The following is a 17087-nucleotide window of genomic DNA, read 5'->3' on the forward strand; positions in this document are numbered from 1 at the left end:
ACAATCAAGAAGAGGAGGCGGTCTAATGAAGAAACCCAGCTCAATATACAAACATTGTCAATAAGAAAGAAAAAGAAGAAACCAGAAAAATGAATAAAATACAATTTATACTTATTTATGTGTTTTTATTGTTCATTCCACATACAACGTTATCAGATTCTCCTAAAGAACTGTGCGATATAAGACGAGAACCCTGGACAAAGTTTCCACCTAATTCCTAGAGAACATTGACCAGGGACCTCGTCGCGTATCAAAACCAAATCATTGATCACGTGACCGTACTACACCCGAAGGGTACTACCAAATTGAAAGGAGATACCGTCCATACCTTATCAAAGAGGATACATTGAGTCAGTAACCGAACACATGGTTGTACTTAAAAATTTGAAAATAGGACCACCGAAACATATTGAGGTCCTGTACTATGCTTCAATTGGACAATTTCAGTGGACCCCCATTGCCAAAATTTAAGAAGGGTGCAACAATATACCCATGTCTTATGATAGGATATGGACCCCTTGTAATCATAGGATCTCATCAAAGGGGATAAAATGGACCAAAAAAACAAACACGTGGTACAACGTTTATATTTTGGCAATTTTTGTACCCCTAAAAGGGAACGATGTAGACCATCCAAATTTATCATGATACATATTGAGGACCTGTACTATAATACCAAATGTTTAAATTGGGCAATTTCCAAAATTTAAGGGGTGGGCCAAGGTACCCCTCCTGGGGGTGCACAAATGTACCTATGTCTTATGATAGGGAATAGACCCCTATACATAACCATATAAGGTAATAGGACTTCATCCAAGGAAATAAATTGGGCCAAAATACCAAACACGTGGTTGTACTAAAATTTTGGCAAATTTGTACCCCTAGAAGGGAACAAGGTGGACCACCCAAATTTATCATAATACATGTTAGGGTGCAGTACTATAATACCAAATGTTTAAATTGGTCAATTTCCAAAATTTAAGGGGTGGGCCAAGGTGCCCCTCCCAAATTTTTCAAGGGGTGCACAAATATACCCACATCTTATAAAAGGGAATGGACCCCTATACATGACCATATAACCATATAAGGTAATAACACCTCATCAAAGGGGATAAATTGAGCCAAAAACCAAACACGTGGTATAACGTATTGCTTACGTTTATAGTTTTGGCAATTTTGTACCCCTAGAAGGGAATGAGGTGGACCACCCAAATTTATCATAATAGATATTAGGGTCCTATACTATAATACCCAATGTTTAAATTGGGCAATTTCCAAAATTGAAGGGGTGGGCCAAGGTACCCCTCCCAAAAATTTCAAGGGGTGCATTAATATACCCATATGCTATGAAAGGGAATGGACCCCTGTATACGCCCATATAACTATATAGGGTAATAACACCTCATCAAAGGGGATAAATTAGGTCAAAAACCCCCGAAATTTGACTTTTTGGCAATTTTTTACCCATAAAAGGGAACGACATAGACACCCAATACTGTTAGAGGTACATACTGTGGTCCTAGGCTACCATACCAAATTTTTAGATTTGGCAATTTCCAAAATTTAAGGGGGGTGGTCCTAGGTACCCCTGCCAAAATTTAGGGGGTGGGCCAAGGTACCCCTGCCAAAATTTAGAGGGGGTGGTCCTAGGTACCCCTAGGTCATTGACCCTGGGCCAAGGTCATTGACCTTTGACCTACGACGTCACAAAGGTCGGGGTCAAAGTCCAAAGTGAGACCAAGTGGGGCGATTACTACTGTATTGTATGTGTCAGAAACATCGACATTACGCAAAAGTGATGAAAACCGACTGGAAGTTTTCGAAATGTGGGTGTGGAGAACAATGGAGCGAATTAGCTGAGTCGAGCGGAAAACGAATGAGAAGGTGTTAGAAATAGTGGGGGAGAAAAAAACAATTTTAGATATTATTAAGAAGAGGAAGAGAAACTGGTTGGGACATTGTCTAAGAAGAAACTACCTCATGAGGAACGTGCTAGAGTGAATGGTGGCTGGAAAGAGAGGGAGAGGGCGAAGGAGACTACAATTAATAAACGATATCAAAACAGAAAAATCGTACGTGAAGACAAAGAGACTAGCTGAGGCATGGAAGCTTCTTAGTTGCGACAAGTGATCTGCCAATAATGGCAGAATACCTATGATGATGATGATGATGATGATGATGATGATGATGATGATGATATACATAATTTAAATTTTACCTATCGATAGAAAAAAGTACGGTATATATTCACTCTTCTCTACAGATGAGTTGGTTGGAAATATGCTCTGATCTGTTGGAAGCATTTGGAATAAAAAAAAATAAAATAAACTTTGGTTTTTCTATTCAGATAGCGAACAGCAAGTGGGCATACCTTAATAATCTCTAAACGGAGAATCACTTCATGGGATAGTACCCTATCTGTTTCGTATGTCACAAGAAATTCTAGAATTAGCCAACGTCAAAATATATATATATATAGGGTGGGTGCACCAGATATGGAATACGTTCCTAATATGAAATACCAGATTATTTTGTCTGCTATGTTCTGCCACTGAGTGGATTGTACGTAAACTTGTACACAGTGACACCCTCAGTCTGCGCATGAGTGGTTTGCTGCCGAACGATAACAAGCCATTTTCTTTTGTTGCAGAATATTTTTCTGAAGAACTTGAGTTTTTCGAACGTATCTTTCCAGACTGCTGAATGTACGCAAAGAGTTATGTATTATTGTTGAGTTTGTGATATTTAGATTACATATATAGTGTACCATAAAGGCATAAAGATTCAGTACACAGAGAATCACACAAGCGCGTGTAGGAAGAGAACTATCCAAAATGGCAATTTTCCTAATATGGAATACTAGCAGAATCCTAATATGGAATACTCCTAATTATAATAACTACTACTCTTAAAGAAACAAATAAATACATTTATTAGCTTAAGGAAAGGAACAAAGGAAGTGTTCGGGCCTCCAACTCCGAGATCACATCGGCCTTTAAGTTAAGTCTACGAATTGGAAAGGACTCGATCCTGGCCTAAGGAAAAGTATCATCCCGGCATACGCCTAATGATACTGAGGAAAAGCAGGGAAAACTTCACCAAAGGCCGGTGCCAGGATAGGCGGTCTGTGCAGGGATCGTGCCCATCCTCGAATTATCCAAATATCGCATTGTAGACAAATGAGCATGTTTTGTTCTAGTATTCCATTTTAAGAACAGGTAGTGTTCCATATTAGGAGCGGGGTGTGTCTAATATGGAAAATTGAGTTTCTTTCAATTTTGTAATATTGTAAAAAATCATTAATGAGGAACAAACTTTCATACTTGTATTTTGTTTTGCAAAGGTACCACAAGTAGTATGATGTATAATATTTTTATTCTGGAGTACGCATTTCTGAGAAATAAAGAAGAAACAAAAAGTATTCCATATTCGGTGCCTTTACCCTATATATATATATATATATATATATATATATATATATATATATATATATATATATATATATATATATATATATATATATATATATATATATGCTGAGTTTTTTTAGATAACAAAGAAGTATTCGGTACACAGGCCGTTCCCTACCGCATCACCCTATCTCGCTTCAATAAGAGCTGGAATATAGGGCCATTTCACCGGCTCCGGCTTAAATTCTGAGGGAATTCGGAGAGAATTTCTCCAGCTAGAAACAAATTCCGTCCTAATAAATAGAAGTTCCGGATTTATTAGAGTAGTTCTAGCAAGAATATTTAGGGAAAATATCTCTCTTTCCCCTCTCCAAAGGGTTTACATTTCCCTCCCACATATGCACCCCTCACTACTTTGAATGTAACACTTGATAAATAATAACAATGATAAAATATTTTTAATGACAGATATATCATTAAGAAATCTTAGTATGTTACGATTTATAAAACAATATCCTTTCCTTAATTTACTTCAAAATGAAAATCGTTTTAATATAACACACTCTGGTTTAAAACAATCTGTATACATTCAAGTATAAAGTATATTTTTTAAGTAAGTACCATTTTGAAATAAAAAAAAAAAAGAAACAAGCATACTTTTCGAACGATTTTATGGTTACATAAAAGCCTACATTTTAATCTACTTTCTTACATATTTTCCACCAATATTAAGGCACTTGTCGTATCGTACAACAAGCTTCTGAATACATTCTCATAGAAGTCTGCTGCCTGATTTGACAACCATTGCAACATGGCCGTTTTGACTTCATCATCGTCGTCGTGACGCTGACTACCCAGACGCTTCTTCAAGTGCAGGATCATGTAGTAGTCACTGGGCATCACTGGAAAATTGTGAAGCGTCTGCTCTCTTTCACGTTTTCATCAACTTTCTGCACCAAGTTTTCAGTGATGACAGATCACCCACTTTGTTTCCCATCATGAATATTCGTGCGACCATCTTTAAAAGCTCTAACTCATCTCCGTACCATTCCATCGCTCATAATGTTTTCTCCATACACTTCACTAATCTGGCTTTCACACCTTTAGCACTGAGAAAGCGAATCACAGCGCGTATTTCACAGGTGGCGGAATTTTCATTGGCCGGAGACTTTTAACTATTCATAAACAAACGTAAACACGGTCAAATGTGTCCGTAATGGGATTTGTGGCTTGCCCACAGATGTAGATACACCGCGTGCATGCGCAGGATGCCGACCGCAGCACCGCAACGGCCGAATTTGAAAATGGTTCTTATTTTTAAAAACACGCCTCGTACGTAAGTCCTGTAAATTCTAGTAGATGGAAGATGATAATCTAATTAACCTATTAATTTATTGGCGAACGAATGAATGAGTATGAACTGACGGACGGAAATTTCGTCCAAGATAAGTTTCTTATTATTTCAGCACCAATATTTGTGTTCGAATTTGAGTGTGTTACGGCCTTATGCAACACGCAGGTTATGAATGACACGACTTACTATTAACGTGGGCTCTGACTCACTACCATTCACGACTTGAACTCGGAGCAGCGGGCAGGTACTCAGACCATTATGCAAGATTTACTTTGTAGATCTTCAACATCACATTATCTCGCCTCCAAGAGAATGGGCTATACTATCAGGCCTGCATGAGCATTTCAGTTTGTAAATCTGGCAACACTGGCTATTTTAGAGAAACAAACGCTCATTCACAACTTCTAAAAGACAAAATTCTAATAATTGGTGGTAAGGTTTTCCTTACCAATATAACCACATAGGAATAACTAGATGTTTTGCACAACAGGGAAATCCACAATGTCAAATTGAGTAACACATTCTTTCTTTCCATCCCATAACACGTTGTTTTTCTTCCTTTCCCCATTTTCTCTTTCTTTCTTTTATTAAGCAGTCTTTCCTTTTGTTTTCCGTGTTATTTTTGTGACAAACCAGGAAAAGAGCAGCCAATACCTTTTTTGTGCTTTTCCTGTTTCACAAAATACTAGTAAACAAGCAGAAGGGCATGCAATAACAACCACAGGAAAGGAAATGCTAGCATTGACATTATCATCAGTATTTTGCCATACTGGAAAATACAATCCTCCGCTAATTTCTTCGGTTTTACGCAGCAGCGAAAGGCAGGGGGAGCCAATTGCACCTCTAACTTTCAGAAGCAAACTTTTTAATTAATTGTATACTAATATAGTAACAAAAAAACGAAATGCTTATGTCGGTAGAGCAACTTGCTCTCTCTGGCAACATCTGAAATAACGATGCTGTTTTGACGTAAGATCTGCCTTCTTTAACTCTGTTCATTACTCGCAGTTAGGGATGCATTCGAGTCGAGTCGAGTCGAGATTTAAGCCTGTCTCGACTCGACTCGAGAAAATGTTGTCTCGACTCGTGTCTCGACTCGAAAATATGTTGCTGTCTCGACTCGTGTCTCGACTCGACAGTCTCTGTCTCGACTCGACTCGAATTCGAGTCGAGACGTCTCGAAATTCGAGTCGAGACAAAATATATGAGTTAAAATATACACACACATCAGCCAGACCATTATGACTACCTACCTAATTGTTAGTATGTCCACCTTTTGGCACGAATAACAACGGCAACGCGTCTTGGCGTGGTCGCAATGTTCCTCGGTGGGTCGCTGGAGAGAGTTGACACCACATATGCACACACAGGTCATCTAATTCCCGTAAATTCCGGGGAGGGGGTGATACGCCCTCAGGTCACGTTCAATCACATCCCAGATGTGATCGATTGGGTTCAGATCCGGAGAGTTTGCACTTGGAACTCGCTCCTGTGTTCCTCGAACCACTCCATCACACTCCTGGCCTTGTGACATGGTGCATTATCTTGTCGAAAAATGCCACTACCGATGAGAAACATGGCCGTCATGAAGGGATGTACGTAGTCTGCAAGCAGCGTGTGACGCCTCGGTCGTCATGGTGCCTTCCTCGAGCTCCAATAGACACATGGATGCTCACCTGAATGTTCCCCAGATAATAATTAAGCCGCAGCCAGTTTGTCTCCGCCCCCCAGTACAGATGTCAAGGAGCTGTTCCCTTGGAACACGACGGATTCGCACCCTCACATCGTCATGATGAAGATGATATCGGGATTCATCAGATAATGCAACGCTCTGCCATTGTGCCAAGCTCTAGTGGCGATGGTAACGTATTCATTTCAGTTGTAGTTGCCGATGTCGTGGTGTTAACATTCGCCATCGGTAGGAGTGTTCGGTGCACCGTGTGTTCAGACTAGTGTTGTAAAGGTCTGTGAAAAAAACAGAAATTTTGGGTAAAAAAACAGTTTTTTACGGTTTTCCCGAGCTGGGGAAAAAACGGAAAATTTGGGTATTATCAGAATCATCATTTTTGCTAATCACAGAATCATTTTAGTTAATATGTTAAATCAAACATATTTCATAGAGATATCTTCATTGTTGTATGTAAAATTCCGGAAATTTTGAAACCATTAGAAAAAAATCATTTGTTCGGAAATATTGGCAAAAACAGGAAAATATAGTTTAAAAACTATTTGTTGGCCTGATGCTAGTAATCTTACTTGCTGTAACATGTCTGCAACATATACAGTAGGAAGTCGAAAATTCGAACTAATTGGGACCACAGGTAGTTCGGATTTTCGAAAATGACCAAGAAAATGCCATTTAGGCTTACATATACTGTACGGTATGTTCTTCTATCGATACAGTGGTTATTCAGTACATACAGTAATTACAATACCGTACGTAAGGCTACTTACATTTAATGTTTCTGAAGAACCTGCTTGTACTCTAAATAACACTGTTCTTGTAAGTCACACTTAAAATTTATAGGCCTAATAAAAAAACAAAAATAAAAATACATGACGAACAATTACATATAAATGAACTTTTGTAAAAACACTGACTTCACATAACGTCGATGGACACGATATTGTTTGTTTCTCGCGTTAAGACAAAATGTAAAAAGCTTCTAGGGACCGCGTTCGGATTTTTGACGTTAGGATTATCGACGTCCTACTATATATGCAATGTATTTCGCTAACGGAAAAATACTTAAAGCAACAGGTTTTAGTTCTACTTTACACACATATACCGCACAAGTGAGTAAATTTGAGCAGCGAGAAATATATTAAGTGAAACTTCCGTTAGTTATTATTACAGACTAGCAGAATATCCGTTCTTCGCACGGGGAGAATACGTTTCATTTTGGACGCAAAGGGCACCAAAACTGTCCCCAATGAAGTTGTGAATCCCCAAAACTATGAATTTGACATTAATACCGATAATTTTCAATTATCTTTACATGTCACCATCCCCCTTAGAGTACTAATGGGGCTGAATTTGTGGATTTAAACGGCATCTTCTGTTCATCTCAGCGAGTATGGATTCGGGGCCATTTTCGATCATGTATGTATATATAGGTAGATATATATACATATATACACACAGAGGCGGATCCAAGGAGGCTATCGCCCCCCTCTCTTCACACTCAAGTATACACTGCATAAAATGGGCTTCAATCCTGCTTTACACTGGATAAAACTGCAAACTATGGTTTAGCCCCTCCCTTGATCATATCCTGGATCCGCCACTATACTGTATATAATTCTCAAAAAAATTAGGGGTTCAGCTGAAACATCACACAAGACCTTAAGATAGTGTATGAATAAGCTTGGGTTTGACTCATATATATCTTACAAAAAGGAATGCTTTAAGATACACTAGAAAAATGGGGCACATACTGGTGTTGGGGCACGGAAAACCTTGTTCACATGGCTCATGACACAAGACGGTTATGTGTGTACCTCTCGAACTGCTCACAAACAGGCAAGGCAACAACACTGATTGTTCCTTAATATGTCATATGATCACTTCGAATAGCCAACAGAGCCTCGCACCTGCGTGGCATGGATTCAATCAGATTATCGATGAGTTCTTGGGGAATGTTGTGCCACTCATCCAGAAGAGCGACTTCCAGCTCTGGAATGGTTAATGGATTTACTGGCCTAGCGGCAATTCGTTGCCATGCATATTCCAGACATGCTCAATTGGAATGAGATCCGGAGAGCATGCTAGCCACTTCATCCGAGCGATACCCTCAGCATCCAGCATCTCATCCACTAACCGAGCTCTGTGAGGACGAGTATTGTCATCCATGAAAAGGAACGAATCACCAATGGCACCAGCATAGGGAAGAGCAAGAGTTTTCATAATCTCATCCCTATATCTGATAGCCGTCAAAGAGCCATTTCGGATGATGTGGAGCTCAGTACGCTCACCAATGCTGATTCCTGCCCACACCATCAGTCCACCACCATGATACTGGGATCTTTCTCGCACAAACATGGGATTCTGTCGTGTTCCACAATCTCTCCAGATGAAAACACGTCGATTATCAGGCTCCACACAGAATCGAGATTCGTCAGAGAACAAAACATTGCCCCATTCATTGCGTCCCAACCCACGATGTTCCTCTACCTTCGCTCTTCGATCAACACGGTGTCGTGCAGTTAATGGGACACACACCATAGGCCTACGTGCGTAGAGACCACCTTCTCGAAGGCTATTGCGGACCGTTTGAGTGGATATTGTGCGTCCTGTTGTTGTTCGGAAGGCTTGCGGGAGCAGAGTTGTATTCTGACGCCGGTTTTGACGGGCTGTTAACAAGAGATAACGATCGTCTCTGGCTTTGGTTGCTAGTGGACGGCTCTGTCTTTGTCTTCTTCGAACACTTCAAGTTGTTTGTAATCGATTCCACAATCGGGAAATCACACTTTGTGCCACTCCTATGGCATGTGACACCTCCCGCTGTAACTGACCAGCTTCCAACCTGCCGACAGCTCGCCATGCCAACGATTCTGGCAAATCACGTTGTTGCGCAGTTTCACTACGTAGATTTGTGACGCACTAAACACAATGAAAACAAAGGTATCTTGGAGCTGGAATGTATTGGCAGCGCCACACTACAAAATGATATCTGTTAGCGCCACGTCACTGATCACGTGCACAGATGTTTCAAACGGTTCGTTTGCACGTTGGGCCTTCAGGATTTTAATCTGAACTGGACAAGATACAGTGTTCTCACATTATTCGTAAGAAGTTTTACATGTGTTTTCATCTGATTCCCTAATTTTTTTGATCAATATATATATATATATATAGATAGATAGATAGATAGATAGATAGATAGATGTAGATATATATTAGATAAATATACCCATTCTTCGCATGGAAGTCAAGGCCTGTGGAAGTATTACCCTCATTTCCGCGACCGCGAAAACTATGGATCTGAGACTAAATCGATCATTTTGGATTACTTTTACATGTCTCGGTATATCCTCCCCTCCCCGCTGATTCTCGGTCCGCATACAATGGTAGCTGAATTTGCAAGTGATCACTAATGAAAGTGTCACCATTCATCTCAGCGACCGCGAAAACTATGGATTTGACACTAATATCGGTCATTTTGTATTACTTTTACATGTTGCGGTATCCCCACTCCCCGCTGACTCCCGGCCCACATACAATGGTAGCTGAATTAGCAAGTGATCACTAATGAAAGTGTCACCATTCATCTCAGCGACTGCGAAAACTATGGATTTGACACTAATATCGGTCATTGTGGATTACTTTTACATGTTTCGGTATCCCCACCCCCCGCTGACTCCCGGCCCACACACAATGGTAGCTGAATTAGCAAGTGATCACTAATGAAAGTGTCACCATTCATCTCAGCGACCGCGAAAACTATGGATTTGACACTAATATCGGTCATTGTGAATTACTTTTACATGTTTCGGTATCCCCACCCCCCGCTGAATCCCGGCCCACATACAATGGTAGCTGAATTTGCAAGTGATCACTAATGAAAGTGTCACCATTCATCTCAGCAACCGCGAAAACTATGGATTTGACACTAATATCCGTCATTTTGTATTACTTTTACATGTTTCGGTATCCCCATCCCCCCACCCCCGCTGACTCCCGGCCCACATACAATGGTAGCTGAATTAGCAACTGATCACTAATGAAAGTGTCACCATTCATCTCAGCGACCGCAAAAACTATGGATTTGACACTAATATCGGTCATTGTGGATTACTTTTATATCTCTCGGTATATCCCCCCCCCCCCGCTGATTCTCGGCCCGCATACAATGGTATCTGAATTTGCAAATATCGCTAATGGAAGTGTCACCATTGTTCTCAGCGATCACGAAAACTATGGATTTGACACTAATATTGGTCATTTTGTATTACTTTTACATGTTTCGGTATCCCCGCCCCCGCTTACTCCCGGCCCGCATACAATGGTAGCTGAATTTGCAAGTGATCACTAATGAAAGTGTCACCATTCATCTCAGCAACCGCGAAAGTATGGATTTGACACTAATATCGGTCATTTTGGATTACTTTTACTTGTCTCGGTTTTCCCCCTTCCCCGCTGACTCCCGGCCCACATGCGATTGTAGCTGAATTTGCAAATCATCGCTAATGGAAGTGTCACTATTGATCTCAGAGACCGCGAAAACTATGGATTTGACACTAATATCGGTCATTGTGGATTACTTTTATATGTCTCGATATCTCAACTCCCCCTTCCCGTTGACCCCCGACCCGGTGCCGCATAGCATGAATTTGGAAGTTAATGCGATCGGAGTTTCACCATTGATTTCAGCGACCGCGAAAATCATGAATTCAACACTCATATCTGTTATTTTCTACTACTTTTACATGTCCCGGTAAACAACCCCTGAGACCCCCCTGGTTCGAATTTTGACAAAATCGTTTAACTCTGGTCTGGAGCCTGGACCAAGGTATTCGTGACTAAAATTTGGTAACTCTCGGTCAATTTGTCTGGTTCCCAAGCCGGTTCCGGTAAACGCCTCCCCATGAGACTCCCCTGGTTCGAAATTTGAAAACAACTTTTCGTCTTGATCTCGGGCCTAGGCCAAGGTACCCCTGACCAAAATTTGGTAACTCTCGGTCCACTCGTCTGGTCCCCAGGCCGCATACAGACAGACAAACTCACAAACAAACTGTTTATTTTATTTATATTAGACTAGATAGATTCTTGGAAATTATACCAGATTTTCATATTATCTTTCCGAACTAATTTTAAAGACCCGCTCCTATATATGTATATAACAAACGCAGGAATTACCCCATAAATAACACTCCTGGAGGACCCCTTTCTCAAACACTTGTACAAACTTCAGTTTTCGTACCGGATGATTACCGAGACCTGGTGGGAAAAAAAACTGCTTTTGCGTTCGAATTAAAAAAAATAGTTCTCCTCAGATTAGTATTCACTGATAATATTTTTATAAAATTTAAATTTGATGGGTAAATCAGTGGACTTTGAATACATCCACATCGTATCCACTGAGTTGCGAAATTGTGTACCTCCAAACATGAACGGCCGAAGAAAATTTTCTAGGGGAACATCTTCAATGTTTGCTATATTAGTCTGGCATTTAATGTTCATGGTTTGTTATATTACGTATACATTTTCGTGAGCCAGGGAGGTTCATTCTTATCAAACACGGAGATTATGAAGGAGCAGATCTACTGTACAAAATATAATAAAAACATCTCTTTCGGATTTCTATTATCCCGCAGTCCAACCCCGAGACGGAAACATAAGAGATAGGCTTTTTGTTTTTAAACAAGATAACGTGTCTAGCGAATGCTTTACATTGTGAAGATTATATTAGTGAAAATTAAACGAATATAATTTTACAACTTAATATACATATTACTAAATGTTTAGCTCCCCGTTGCTATGTTGTTAGCGATGCGCCTTTCTCGAACGAGGTTTGATTCATGGTAGGAGCTCATGTGTTTCAAATCCGACATTAAACTGTACGTTCACGTCTTGTAGAGCTTTGCTCCTGAAAACGACGCTAAACTATAATCTAATTTAATATTATTAATATTAAAAAATAATGACTTATCAATGTGACGTCAATTTGGCAGTCATCAAATCCATTTTATACTTTCACTTAATCCAGTGGATATTAATATAACAATTACGAGACACACGCGCATATAAATACTCAGAAACAAGCACATACACACGTATACATACACAAATATGGACACTTCAAATCTATTTACATGTGTTGGACTGCACTGCATCAAGTATCTTCTCATGTATCTGCATTTTCTGATTCATCCACAGATTTCTTATTTGTACGCATCAATCATTTTAGCATTTTCGAGAAGGTTCAGGGTTCGTTCTTCATTTAAAGAGTCGGTTCTCTGTATTGGAAACAGAATGAGGGGAGGGTGGGGGAATTTATACTTTATGAATGGATAACATTTTAAGAAATATATACAAAACATGCAGCTTCCGATGCAGCACTAAAGCATTTCTTTTAGCGGTGTACTACTAGTGGTACCCTGGTGATAATACCCCCTCCCCTCTCAAGTTGTAAAGTGAGAAGGGACAGAAACATCCCAGACACTCAGGGTTCAGTTGACAATAATAAAACTATGGGTAAGTAAACATCTTGTGCAGAGTCACGTTTTGCTTATTTTTGAACATTTCTGTGAAATCAACAATACAACAGCGGAAATAACTGGTTTTATTACTAACTGGTTTTATTACTCCAACCATCGCTTCAACAAGGGATAATTCCCAACGGTCAGTGTTCTCTTTCTCTTTTTCTGTCCTCGTTCTTATCCTCCACATCTTTAATGAAGTAGGGGGCGCCCAACCCCTCGACATTTGGACGTCTTTTCCTCTTGGTTTCGCCACTTGTTGAAGACAATCACCACAGCACTCTTCGAACACCTGACAAGTCCTGCAGTTTCCGAAATTCTCGTGCCGAGTGTTTCTGAGCGAGTACTTTCTTCAAAATATTATTAAAAATTATAGAAAGATTTTCGAGACATTCGAGTCGAGTCGAGATTTTTACCAGCTGTCTCGACTCGACTCGAGTCTCGACTCGAAAATTCGAGTCGAGAAATACGTTTGTCTCGACTCGTCTCGAATTTTACAAAGAGTGTCTCGACTCGAATCTCGACTCGAATTCGAGTCGAGTCGAGTCGAGATTCGAGACATGTCTCGACTCGAGCGCATCCCTACTCGCAGTCGTTTTTTCTACTCCTTCCTCTTTTACCTACCACCATACTTTTTATTGCGTCTTTTCTCAAATATTGCCCAAACCAGTCTTTTTTTCTTCTTTTTAACTGTTGGATTGGTGCATAACTTCGTAGTGTTTTGTTTATGTCTTGGCAACTCATTGTTTTTTGTTCGTTATTCCATTGTTATTGCTTAGTTTGTTGTTTCGTGTTAGTGAAAACATAGCGTATACTCTAATTCTGCACACTTTTTGTTATATTGCGCACTTGAAACAAAGATGACGTGTGAAGTGGACAAAGTTCAACGTTTTCATCACATTTTGCTCTTCTTCGACTTTAACCGAAGCTCAAAGGCAGTAGAAATAGCGGAAACAAATCGTGTTGTGTATAGAGATAATGTTCTCGCTGAAAATACGACAATGATTTCCTCGTTCCCGGCTAAACTGATTTGACTTATCTGATGATTGACAACTTCCAAGTACAAGTATCAAGAACGACTGGCAAACTTTAACGAAGATCCTTAAATCAGTCATTCTCAACTAGGGTTGTCCAACCGTCCGGTATTTTATTGGACAATTCTGTTTTTGATCTCCTTGTCCGGTGTCTGGTACGACCTCAAAACCAGCTGGTAAATGTCCGGTAAATTTTCCTCTTACTAGTCCTATTCTCCGTTCTATTCAGATTATTTTGGAGTGACGAAAGGAGTCGTTTGTCGATGAAAATGGTTAAAAGCAGAGCTTATATAATTCGCTTTGATATCGACCTGTTGTGCACGAAATTTGGTGGAGAGTTGAAGGCAGGAAAATTTACTGAACTTGTCAAAACTGTTAAAGGTTAAAAAAAAAAAAAAAAAAAAAAAAGTACATTTTCTAGAGCGTAGCTAGCACTGCTTCATTTTCAGCTCATCTTCCAATTAAGTAATATCCGGAGCCAGTAAAAGTATGTAGACATTACCAGCCCCAGCTAAGCTTTTAAGACTTACTTTTCAAGTATATTTTGTGCATGCCATATATTGTCAATTACTGTATATTTGGTTTTCTGTTTTAAAAACGATGTTCGTATTATTGATGGTAGACTACAAAAAATGCATATGTCAGCCAAAAACTGGAATAAGTAAGTTTAATAAATACTTCAAAAGTAACTAAAGTTATTAAATTCGAGCTCCGAATCGCTCAATTTTATGTGAAGTAACCACTTTCAGGCCGTTCACATTTTTGACGTGTCCATTATTTCCATTTTCAAAACTTGGCAACCCTATTTTCAATAAGATGCTGTGTGACGCCACAGCTTGCTGCTCGGATTCTCTGTAAACAGAGCAAGGAGAAGGCAGAAATGTATCGTTGATAGAAGATAGAAGTGATAGGCATTCATGCCGTATTTCATCGTTTTGCAGATGCAACACTCACGCAAGACAAATTGAATCAATAATTAAGTAATAATCCGTGTACTTTTTGATTGTATTGTTTGATGCACTGTACAGAGAAGGTAATTTAATTCTTCATAAGTATGCTTCCAACAACACAACTCTCTCCCAACAATGAAAGTAACAAAATATCACAAAAGTGAACGGATTATTCTCTAAATGTTGATTTAATTTGTCATTGGACAAAGTTTGAACAGTCATTTCTTAAAATTTATTTTTATTTTGAATATTGTCGTTTCTTACGAAATACACTGGTATTAAATTCTAAATATAATATATATAATAGACTAATTGATGTATCGTTTTACAGGTACTCCATAATTTATATGCGATAACTAATCTAAATCGAAACAGTCATTCACGTCCACCTATATTTTATAATACATCATATTATGTATAGGGTCTACCAACAACTAAGACCCATTCCACAACTAATTACACTTAAGCAAATATAACATTTTGGTTCTCCAGAGTACACCACAACTAATTAATCCTCATAGACGCAAATCAGGAGAACCTGACATTTCCTACAATTCCATCTGTATAAATAATGTAACTATAAAACAAATGTTTTAAATCTAAGTAAGATTTGGGTGAACTAGTGTTAGAAGTCTGCACAGGCCGGAATTTTTAGCCCGGGCCGTGAGTTTATAATGTAAGGCCCGATCCGAGTCCGAAATATGTTTTAGTCTTTAGGCCCGAGCTTGTGTGATAATGAAATCAGCCCGAAATAAGCCCGAATTACAGAAACTTAATAATTAACGCAAAATTGTATTATTTTTATTTACAATTATTAAAGGTTTAATTTTCCAGTTTAAAAGTTTACATGATTCAGAGAGAATAACGTAATAAAGATTATCGTTTACATTTACTAACTATATGAATTCTCTAAAGAAAATGGTCATTTATACATATAAGTTCCGTCTCTTTTAGCCTCGGTACACAATCGTGGGACGCTACACTAAATATTTCATTTATATAAATTCTCATGAAATTGAAACATGAATACTCCAAATATTTTTTTAAAAAAAATGTCAATGTGTGCAAATTTTTATGGAAATGGATGTCTACTAAACTCACTCAGATTGTCCTCAAAGCAGTCATTGTTAATTGTTGTAAAAGAAAAAGAATGGAATCCACACTCTGGCTGCTCAAACTTTCATTCACAGATAAGATAAGCATTTTTGGTTCTGTTACTTTTAGTTTTTCTCTCCACTACACAGTTAGCTTTACTCTCATTTACACAATGATAAATCAGATTTTTTTAGTGTGGGCTTCTCAAGTTACAAATTTAGATGTGCTTTTAAAAGTTCTCTAGAAAGAACAGTCCGATAAATACCATTGTACAGTATATTTACAAAGTTAGGCCCAAAAAGGCCCGAGAAATATGGTTGTATATTTAAAAATTTACGGCCCGAGCCCGGGGTGATCTATCCTTTGTAAGCCCAAGCCCGTGCAGACCTCTAACTAGTGTTGCGCACGAAATTCGTGAAATTCCGAATCCCAAAAACGAGGCGAGTATTCTCAGGTTACGTTTTGTTCTGCTACAATAACTAAAATAACTTTTTTTTTTTTTTAACTAATGGTATTCCAATAGAAATATAATCAAATTTTGATTCAGTCTGAGCTCTCGTTTCCCGTTTGATCCATTAATTATTCTACCTCCAATTTTCCTTTTATACGATTGAAAAAAAAATCCCTGAAAGCAGTAATCTATATTCATTTTACCAGAAAACTGTCTCACTAAGTACGTTTACACAGACGATTTGCCGCTCTGGTTGTACAGTACAAAGAACTATTAAAAAAAAAAAGAGAGAGAGAGAGAGAGACAAGAGGAAAAGAAAAAGAAAACTGATATAAAAAAAGAGAATTAAGAAAGAACAAACTTGGCAACTTATTCCGCTGAGCAACAACGACGACACATCTCAAACCAATAAAAACATTGTGGTTTCTTTCCTTCCCCACCCACATTCTGCATTCTTACCATCCACAACCAATCCGAGTTCTTTCAGTCTCCGTTGGGTATTCTTTTATCCTAGTTTCCTGCAACCCGCTTCATTACACAATTCGATTTATATTGCTTTTAAATTTTCGTTTTGTTTCACATACTTTCAAA

This window comes from Thermobia domestica, chromosome 18 (genome assembly GCF_964235325.1).
Source record: "Thermobia domestica chromosome 18, izTheDome1.hap1.1, whole genome shotgun sequence".
Taxonomy (NCBI): Eukaryota; Metazoa; Arthropoda; class Insecta; order Zygentoma; family Lepismatidae; genus Thermobia; species Thermobia domestica.